The sequence below is a fragment of the Sorex araneus genome, chromosome 3 (assembly GCF_027595985.1).
Source record: "Sorex araneus isolate mSorAra2 chromosome 3, mSorAra2.pri, whole genome shotgun sequence".
NCBI lineage: Eukaryota > Metazoa > Chordata > Mammalia > Eulipotyphla > Soricidae > Sorex > Sorex araneus.
The window spans coordinates 167,434,741-167,444,932 of record NC_073304.1 but is presented as its reverse complement, the minus strand read 5'-3'; positions in this window follow the sequence as shown (position 1 = coordinate 167,444,932).

Here is a 10,192-nt window from a genome sequence, read left to right as displayed (position 1 = left end):
CCCCCAAAAAATAGGAAAATAAGAGATGATGGAGCGACCGTATCCCTCAACTCCGTCAACCCTTGGGATCCTCGGAATGGGGTGGCCAGGCTGCTCTGCCCCTTTCGGTCCCCCGGGCTGGGAATCACAGCTCTCTGGGTCTGAGGCCACATCCCGAGGGGCTAGGCACCACGTCTGAGATCACTCTGGAAGCTTCTGTGTCTCCCTGAGCAAAGGAAGCCACGGCAGGGGACATCCTGCCTGGGCACTCGACTGTGTCCATCCCGTCCCAGTGACGTGAGCACGGATCACGAGTCACTCCGAAGAGTCCACTGGGCGGTCCTGGCTGCCTCCCCTGAGGGCTCCTCCTCCCTGCAGGAGCCCTCCTCTGGGCCAGCGTGGGGGTCTCTCTCCCCTCTCATTAGGAGCTATTCTCAAGGTCCCCACTGTGGCCACTGGGGGCGCAGTCTCCCACACAGCCCTCCCGGATGCGGCCCAAGAGCTGCTGGGGGACTTTCCTTGGCCTCATCCTGGAGCAGCGGGAGAGGGTTCCTGGAGGAGCCTATACGTCCCTCTGGACATCCTGCAGGGCGCCAGAGGAGGGAAGCGGCTCTCAGCACGTCCCCGGCCTGCTGACCCGTGCTCGGGGCTCTGCGCCCAGCCCCTCCCTGCGCTGCCTTTCACTCTGTCACTGGTCTCCTCTGATCGACTTCTAGTTTAGCTTTCTGGACCTCACCCAGAAGTGCTCGGGCCCCGCTCCCAGCCCAGGGCTTGGGGCTTGCTCGTGGCATCCTCCAGGGATTCTGGAGGATTGAGGATGCCAGGTTTGTGCTCAGCTCAGCCCTACCTCTCAGGTCCGGACCCAGGCAAGTGGGATGAGAAATTCAGAATCTATGAGCTTCAGAGGATCTGCTGAAAACTCTGTTCCTCCATCACCTGCCCTCCCCGCGGTGCTGTGTCCCCACCCCTCAGGATACTGCCCTGCCTCAGCCTCACACTCTCCCTCTCCCCTCTCGCTCTTACCTGCTCACAGGACAAGAGCTCATAGTGAGGTGCCAGCGCTCCACGAGGCTTCTTCACCTTTATATTCACTAGAATTCTTCTGTCCACCTCTGTCACATTGTTTTGGGGGGCTATTTCCAGCTCTGTGCTTGGGCTCTGGCTGGTGCTGGGACTCTACCCTGGTCTTCTGCAGGTGACCCATGCACGCAACCCTCTGGGCTACTGTCCTGTCCTGCCTTTTTAAACTTTTCATGTTTCTGATACTTCAGGTAACATGGTTACAGGACTGCTAATGTCTATGGTGTTCTTGTACAAAGTGGTTGCAAGGGAGACCCTCCACCCTGTCCTTGTATCACTTTTCATCCTCCTCTTCCTTCTCCCTCCCCACTTCCGCTCTGCTCCCTCTGCTAAGAAATGAGTGTCAGTGTCCCCTTCTCCCCCCTTCCCCCCAGCCCCAAGGTATCATCTTTAAAAATCTTAAGAACTGAAGGTACAGCTTCAGGCCAAAGCTAGAGAGGGAGGCAGTTTGGGTATGCAAGTGCCACATGGACCTTCCCACTGTTCTTCCCATCGGGGAAGGAAACTGTTTCGCTTGTGTGCAAGACACTAAATAGCCTCACTCCATGCTGCTGATCCAGAAAAGCGTCCTCGGGTTTCGCGCCACCTAGAGGACTCAATTGGAAGAGCAGGACAGAGCTCTGGCTGCCCCCAGGGTCCCAGCGGGCAGCTGGGCTTGGCTGGGGGCTTAGACCGCAGCATTGCAGCGTGTGAGCCAACATAGCTTCTGGCTCCAGGTCTGTCACTGCTGTCATGTCTTTCTGTCCCTTGTCATTTCTACAGGAGCCTCATGAAAATATGTTTTTGGTTTGGGTCCACACCCGACAGTGCTCATGGTTTACTCCTGGCCCTGTGGTCACGGATCACTCCCAGAGGTTCTCGGGGGTCCTGGGGATTGAATGGGGGTCAGTTGCGTGTGGGGTTAGCACCTTAGCCTCCCTCCCACCCCCCACCCGCCGTAGTACCTCTCTGGCTCCAGAAATGTCTTGACTCCCACCCCCTTACCTGCTCCACTTAAGCTCACGTGTGGACATCACTGCTGGACACCACAGAGAGGCCTTCTGGTGCCCATGGCCAGCGACCAGGCCTGTCTTGCCTGGCCATGACCGGCTCTGCTGAGGAGCGGGGGCTCTCTCGGTTCCCCCAGAGTCCCCTCCGACTTCCCTTCAGCCCACCAGCTCCGGAACAGGCAGCTCCCCTTCTCCCCCCACTCGGCCCAGCACCCCCTCAACCCCCCACCTCCCGCTCCTCACCCCTCACCCCTCTACTCTCCTGCTCTAGTCCATTATCCTCTCTCCCACAGAGACTCCCCAGAGGACCCCGCATCACCCCCCACCTGCCCGCAGCAGATCCGAGTAATCACAGGCTGGAGAAGCTCCAGGCGGTTTGGAATCTTTAGTGTTTTCTGCTACCATCCCTGGTTTGGGCCCTAGAAAACAGGAAAGACGAACAGCTCAGGAGCGGGGGGCAGGCGCCCTAAGGAGTGAAGGGTTTGGCGTGGGCTGGGGCCGTGCCCTGCCTGGAGGTGAGAATCTAACCGCCCCAATCACTGACCTGAGCTCCTCAAGCTCCATCCACACCGGGGAGTAGTCACGACAGCTCCTTCTCGGGGAAGTGGGTGGGCCAGGGGGCTCCTGGGTGCCTGGCGTAGGGGCTAAGCCTTTGCCCAGGTGCCCATGGAGATGGCACTGTAAAATCTGGCCCGGGGCACTGATTTATAGACTGTGACTGCCCCTGACTCAGCCCCCCCGTGTCTCCCACCTACTACTCCTGTCTCTGTCCCGTTTCCCTGCGCTCAGGCCTGTGAAGCCATTTTAGGAACATTCTCTCAGCTCCCCCTCACAGAGAGGAGGATGTCTGGGATCCTGGCCTCTCAGCCCACCCGTCTAGTGGCAGTACAGCGGGGAGGGCATTTGCCTTTCCTGTAGCCAACCTGGGTTCCATCCCCGGCACTTCATCTGGACCCCTGAGCCCACCAGGAGTGACCCCGGGGTGAAGAATTAGGAGTATGCCCTGAGCACTGCTAGGTGTGGCCAAAAATAAGAGGAAGATTTCATGTTTCCTGTGCGTGCCTTTATACGTGTGTGTGTATATATAAACAAAGGAGGATATAAAGGAAATAAAAATAAAAATGTGTAAATGGAAGGTCTACCGCATGGTCCCCCTGGGGCAATGCCCCCAGAAGAAAAAATTGAGAGTATAACTAACATAAGATCAACTTGCTTTTATATTGACTGGTTTCTACACTAAACTCTTTGTATGATCTTAAGACAGATTTGATTTCAAAAGTTATTCATGACTAAAATAAGTCACCAAAAGATGACTGCATTTCAAACCACTGAGGAATTATGAAACTTCCCCCAAAGCAGGAGGTGATTAAATAACATAAAATTACATGCTCTGACCAAAATGCAAGAGACTCTCATTTTTTAACTGTTTTGTCATTAAAAATTAACGTTTTAAATAAAATGTCACCAAGACATTTTTTTTTAAATAAGCGCTTTCTCTGTATGCTGTTGGAGGCAGGAAACCAATCCCAAAGTTGAAAAATAATTTTTTTAAAAGTCTTACAGATGAGAAGCTTTAAGACACCAATCAAACAGAAAACTGAGTTTATTAATAAATGAGGGAAATGATGAAACAAGCATCAAGGCCAGCAATTACAAAGGGGGCTGGGAGGAGGCTCAGGGGTAGAGGGGGCCCTTGGTTTCACCCTCAGCACCCAAGCCCAGCTTACAAAGAATTGCAGGGTCTGGCAAGATAATGCATCAGGTAGATCAGCCTTGCATCTGCTTTGACCCCCGGCATCCCATATGGTCCTCTAAGTCCCACAAGACTCATCCCAGAGCGCAGATCCAGCAGTAAGCCCCAAACATTGCTGGGCATGGCCCCCAAATCTTACCCAAACCAACCAGAACCAAAACAGAAACAGGAGAGCTGGGCCCAGAATATAGTAAGGGCGGGAGTGGGGTGGGGGGCTGGGCGGGTGCAGGTGTAAGCCTCTTGCCTTGCTTGGGGCTGATTCCAATCCCTGCCGGGCTCTCAATTCTGTGCTCGGTTGGGTCCAGAGCAGGAGCAAGAGTAGCCTCCGGGTGTGACCCAGATTCCCCCGTCTGCCCCCAAAATAGCAAGTGTGGGCTGCTCCGCTGAGCGCCCGGGGGCTGGCGTGGGCTGGGGAAGCACAGACGGGGCCGTCAGCGGCACCTCCCGGCTGGGCTGCGAGAGGCAGGAGCTCACGGCGGAGGCGGCTTTGAGAGAGAAACACTAAATATTTTGACAGCAGAGGCAAAAGCGAGATGGGTGCCAAGCGGAGTCAGACGCGCGGGAAGGAGCTGGACAGAGTTCGCAGCTGGAGCGGGTGGCAAGGAGGCACAGGTGCTGGAGAGCAGAAGTAAGACCCCGGGGTGCCGGGCAGAGGCCCCACCCACCCCAACTGCCCGGCACCCTCAGTGCTTCAGGAATCGGGCGGGCTGTGATGCTAGGATCCTCCTGAGCAGGGCGAAGGACGAAAGAGACGTTATTCCCCAAACGTCACGGAGCTGCTATTGTGACTGGTCATGGCTGATGCGGAGCAGCTAAACCACCACAGTCAAGACGCAGCTTCGCCATTTCTAAGACTCGTCTTTGGAGGAGTTTCTTAAATGCTTTTTGCCTTTTGCTTGTATGTGTGTGTGTGTGTGTGTGTGTGTGTGTGTGTGTGTGTGTGTAGGGAGTGCATACCCCACTGTGCTCAGGGGCTGCTCCTGCTGCAGTGCTCGGGGGTTACTCCTGGCGGTGCTTCGGAGACCATGTGGTGCCGGGGATCACACCTGGGGCTCCAGCATGCGAGGCTGGTGCTTCAGCCGGCGGCCCATCGCCCAGGTAAGGCCTTGAATTTTTTCCCACCTGGAATTGCTGAGCGATGAGCCGCCTCCCAGCGGGGCGGGAAAGGCCAAGTGAGCTACTCAGACCAGGAGCCGGGACAAGGCGGCACACCTCACCGGGGACTCAGCGGGAATCGGGAGCGGGGAGTTCCCTGGAGGAGCCCCCAAACCAGTGGGGGTGTGGGTCTGGGTGCTGGATAGTCCCGACAAAGAGCTGCAAGGCTAGAGAGACAGAGAGACAGAGAGACAGACAGAGGCAAAGAAAGATAGACAGAGACAGAGAGAGATAGAGAGACAGGGATAGAAAGAGACAGAGACAGACAGAGAGACAAAGATAGAGACAGAGGCAGGGAGAGCCAGAGACAGAGAAAAACAGAGAGACAGAGACAGAGAGACATAGAGACAGAGACAGACAGAAACAGAGAGAGACAGACAGAGACAGAGACATAGAGAGACAGACAGAGGCAGAGACATAGAGAGACAGACAGAGGCAGAGACATAGAGAGACAGACAGAGGCAGAGACAGAGAGAGGCAGAGAGAAACAGAGAGACAGAGACAGAAAAAAACAGAGACAGAGACACAAAGAGACAGGGAGACAGAGAGATACAAAGATAGAGAGGGACGGAGAGAAAAAGACAGAGAGAGAGAGAAGCAGAGAGAGGGGGAGAGAGGCACACAGAGAGAGTGTGCAGGGGTTAAGGCCTTTGCCTTGTACCCGGGGGGTCTCTCACTCCGGGGGCAGTGCTCACCCCCACCTGTGCTTGCCAGGGCTGGGGGCTTTGGTGGAGGTGTTCACTGCAGGCCAGAAATCAGACTCTGCAACTGTGCCCAGGGGCCTCTGGCCTGGGTGCCCATGGCAGGCCCGAGGGCCACGTCAGGGCCTGATGCTTCCTGTGTGGCCGCTCTCAGCCAGTGAGCCCCCCGCTCCCCAACACACACACTAGGAACCTGGCGCCGTTGTGTTGGGGGCCTGGGCGCTGAGGCGGGGAGTGGGGCACACAGTGCTGGGGGCTGGGCCGCGAGCGTCACGTCTGCAGATCACGAGGCCGACCCCCCTGAGCTGGGTCCTGCCACCTGCCACCTCTCCTTCCTTCCGTCCTCCGCTTTCCCCTCGGGGGGTCCGGGGACGGAGCCAGGGGCTGGTGCAGGCGCCATGTGAGCCTGCCAGGGAGCCGGCCGGACCCTCGCTCACTCTCTGTTCTTTGTCTCCGTGGAAGAGTTTTGAAGAACACCCCAGACAGTGTGTCATTTTCCCTACCGCACACGACGGCGTATGCATTTTAATGATTTTTTTTTCCCTTCTGTAACTTCAATGGCATTCAGATGCCTCCAGGAATCAGAAATGATTCCTCGGGTTTTTGTCAGTTCACGTTCAGGTTCTCCTGCTGGCCTCCACAATAGCTTTTCCTTTGGACTCATTCCCAGGTGCCCGGGGGTTGGACCCAGGTCTCAGAGGGGCAAGAGCTGCAGTTTTACCACCGACCTACAGCCACGGCTCCGAATGAGCTTCATGGAGGGCTGGGAAGATCGTGCCAAGCAGTGGAACATGTGCCTTGCACCCACCTGGCACATGTCAGCCCTCTACTCAGTGCCCAGCCCTGCAGGGTCCCTGAGCACTGCCAGGAAGGCCCCAAGTATAGCTGGACCCCTGCAAGGGGCAGGCCAACATGACCATGCTGGGCAGTTCCTGGGAGTGGCCTCGAAGCTCCCAGGCTCTGCCTGACTGCCTCCACCCCACTTCCGATAGCTTCTTAAAGAGTTGCTCTGTTTCAATCAGCTGCTAACTGGGGCCCACATTCTGCATCTGCTTGTCATTTGTCTTGAAATTCTTCCCTGCCAAGCTCGCAGCTACTGACTTGTGGAACAAAGGGCTGATCATTAGTGAGGATTTGGTGGTGGGCTGTGAAGGGCCTGGGGTGGGGCTGAGAGACCAGGCTAAGGAGGAGGAATAATAGGCTGGTGAGACCCCGGAGAAAGACATCTGGTCAACCCAGCTTTCGGCCTGTGTGATGGTGGCCTCAGCTCTTTTCCGAGCCCTGGAAGCAGTGAAGGGCTTGGTCCTCTATAGAGTTTGTGGGGACAGCTAAAAGGAGCCCTCAGGTCAGCCCAGTGCACCTCTCATGTCAGTCCCTAGCCAGCTTCTCTCTCCCAGATGGGCAGAACATCTGTAAACCCCTCCTGCTTCACAGAACCCCTGGAAGGCTGGGGCAGGGAGGGTGATTCCTAGCACTGTACTTGCCTCTGGGACCAGCTGGACCCAGACCAAGCCCCACTTCTTTAAAAACACACCCCCAACATTAGGGCCTCGACCCTAGTCTGAGTTGGAACTTGGGCAAGTCCTGGAATGGAGGGGGAGGGGTCCTCCCTGATGTGGGGCTGGGGAGTTGGTACAGGGGTAGGGCGTTTGCCTTGCATGTGGCCCGACTCTCATTAGAGTCCTGGCACCCCATATGTTCTCCTGAGCCCCGCCAGGAGGGATCTGAGAGCACAGAGTCAGGAGGAAGCCCTGAGTCCAGGTGTGCCAGAAAAAAAAAAACAGCAAGAAAATTTTGTTGTTCTTGTTTTCGGACTACACCCAGCGGTACTCAGGGCTTCCTCCTGGCCCTGCACTCAGGAATCACTCCTGGTGGTGCCCAGGGAACCATATGGGATGCCAAGGACCAAACCCAGGTTGTCTGCATGCAAGGCAAGTGCTCCACCCACTGTATTAGCTCTCCAGCCCCCAAACAAAAAACATATTGCATACGTGAGGCTCAAGGTTTAATCCTGGCACCCTGCTCTCTCTCTCTCTCTCTCTCTCTCTCTCTCTCTCACACACACACACACACACACACACACACGCACACACACACACTCTCTCTCACACTCTCTCTCTCACACACACAAACGCACACACACACTCTCTCTCACACATTCTCTCTCTCACTCTCTCTCTCTCTCTCTCACACACACACACAAACACACACACACACACACTCTTACAATAGCAGCAGGTGTAACAATAGCATCTAGGCAAGAACATCAGGTCTGGTTGCCAGCTTGAGAAATGGACTGGTGGGGCTGGAGCGATAGCACAGTGGGTAGGGCATTTGCCTTGCATGTGGCCGACCCGGGTTCAATTCCCAGCATCCCATATGGTCCCCCGAGCACTGCCAGGGGTAATTCCTGAGTGCAAAGCCAGAAATAATCCCTGTGCATTGCCAGGTGTGACCCAAAAAAGGAAAAAAAAAAAAGAAAAATGGACTGGAAGTCAATCAAGGCAAAGGTTATCTCTGAACCCCCGGGTGCCTACCTGATAAAACCCGGCTCCCAAAACCAACTTTGGAAGATTGGAGCTTCCCACCCCCGTGAGTCTCCCAAACATAAGTACTTGAGAAAGCCAAATATCCTCAGGGACACTCACTCCCAGAACCCAGTTTGGATACTTGCTGACCAGGCAACAGTCCAGGGACCCCACCCCAGGGGCTTCAGAGAACAACAGACCAGAAAAGTCCTCCCAAACAGTAGACTCCGTGTCTAATTCTAGAACCTTCTGTCACCCGGGTCGGGCCTGTAACACCTATGCTCCAAGACCAGCCTGCCCACTGTCAGGCCCAGGAATTGCATGTGATCTGTTCTTCCCGTGGCTGGAGAGGGTTTTCCACTGGATGGCTGGGGGGGAGGGGGGCTGGGGAATTGGGCGGGGGCGGTGCATTGGCTGGGATCTCCCCAGTCGTCACACCGTGAGTGCCTGTGGGTTTTGGCTCGTTCAGAAGAGGATGGGGATGACAGCAGAGCAGCCTGGGGTGAGCTATGAATCCGGTCAGAGGTGCGTCCCAGGAGAGACAGCCAGCCCCACACAGACACCCCGCGGAGGGAGGCGTGAGGGACAGAGGCAGCCATCTCTGAGGCTGCTGTGAGTCAGGGTACTCCCTGTCCCCACCAGCTCACAGGGCAAGGAAAAGTGCTTCCCTGGTTGGGGGTCTTGGGGACAGGCGGTGGGAACACCGCTGCCCGGTGTGGGTTGGAGTCATGCGCATGGAAGGTTCTGATATAGCTGACTGCAGAATCGCAATGTTGTCATTTGGGGGCCACATCTGGCGGTGCTCAGGGTGTACCCTTGACTGTGCTCAGAGATCACAGCTGGTGGGCTCACGGGACCAGATGGGGTGCCAGGGATCGACCCCCAGCTGGCTGCATGCAAGGCAAAGTCCCACCCACTGTCCTATCACTCTGTTCCAATTTTCTAAGTTTTAAAAACAGAGGGTTCCCCTAAAAGCTTTGGGGCTGGTGGGGGTAACATGGCCCTACAATACCAGTGTTCCAGGTTTTACTTTTTAGATGATGGGGGTTGAAGGCCTCACCGGGTGGTTCTCAGGGTCTACTCCTGACTCTGTGCTCAGGGATCACTCCTGACAGTGCTCAGGGACCATATTTGGAGACGGCGACCATATTGGGGTCAGCAGCGTGTAAGGAAAGTACCCGAGCCTCTGTACCACTCCTCCGATATGATTCTTCCTTCTTTTTTTTTTTTTTTGCAGGGGGGAGGGGGAAGTGTATAGGGCTACTCCCAGCTCTATGCATGGGTTGCTCAGGATACCAGACGATGCTGAGGATCAAACCTGGGTCTCCCACGTGCCAGGCACGTGTTCCGCCCCTCCAACTCTCTCTGGCCTTGGTTTCTGGGGCCCTCAACTGGGAGAAAGTCTCCACTGCTTTAGCCACACCTGGGTGATGTGGTCGAGTGTTATGCGGTTACGTGCCACGGGCCGCAGGAAGCCACAGGAAGCAGCAGCAGAGCCTTCCTTAGCCTGCCCACGAGTCACTCGCACTCACAGTCCTGGGGCATCTCACAGCAAGTGACACGTGCTCGGGGCTCATCCCCACCCCGCCCCCACCCTCATCCACCCCCCAACCCCCCAAAAAGGCTCTGCAGACAGCGGTTCTGCCCCGACTTACCCTCTGAACACAGACTGCCTCCGCTCACTCTAAGCCCGACGCACTCAGGATGATGCACTGGTGAGTTCACGGGCCCACACGGGGTGCTGGGGGCCCCACCACAGCTGGCTGTGCTGTGTGTGAGGCAAATGCCGGACCCATTTTTTAAAAAAGTTTTAAAAAAAAGAAAGTATGGCTTGGCTTCTCTGCCCCTCCCCCCCAGCAGATCCGCAACATTTGTTTCATTTCCTTGGGGAGGGGTGGCAGGGACTTCCAGTTCTGTAACCTCCTCCTCCCCCCCCCCCACTAGCACGGTTCCCCGTGGGGGGCTTACAGAGCAGCCGAGCCCCGCCCTGCTCTCACGCCCCTTCCT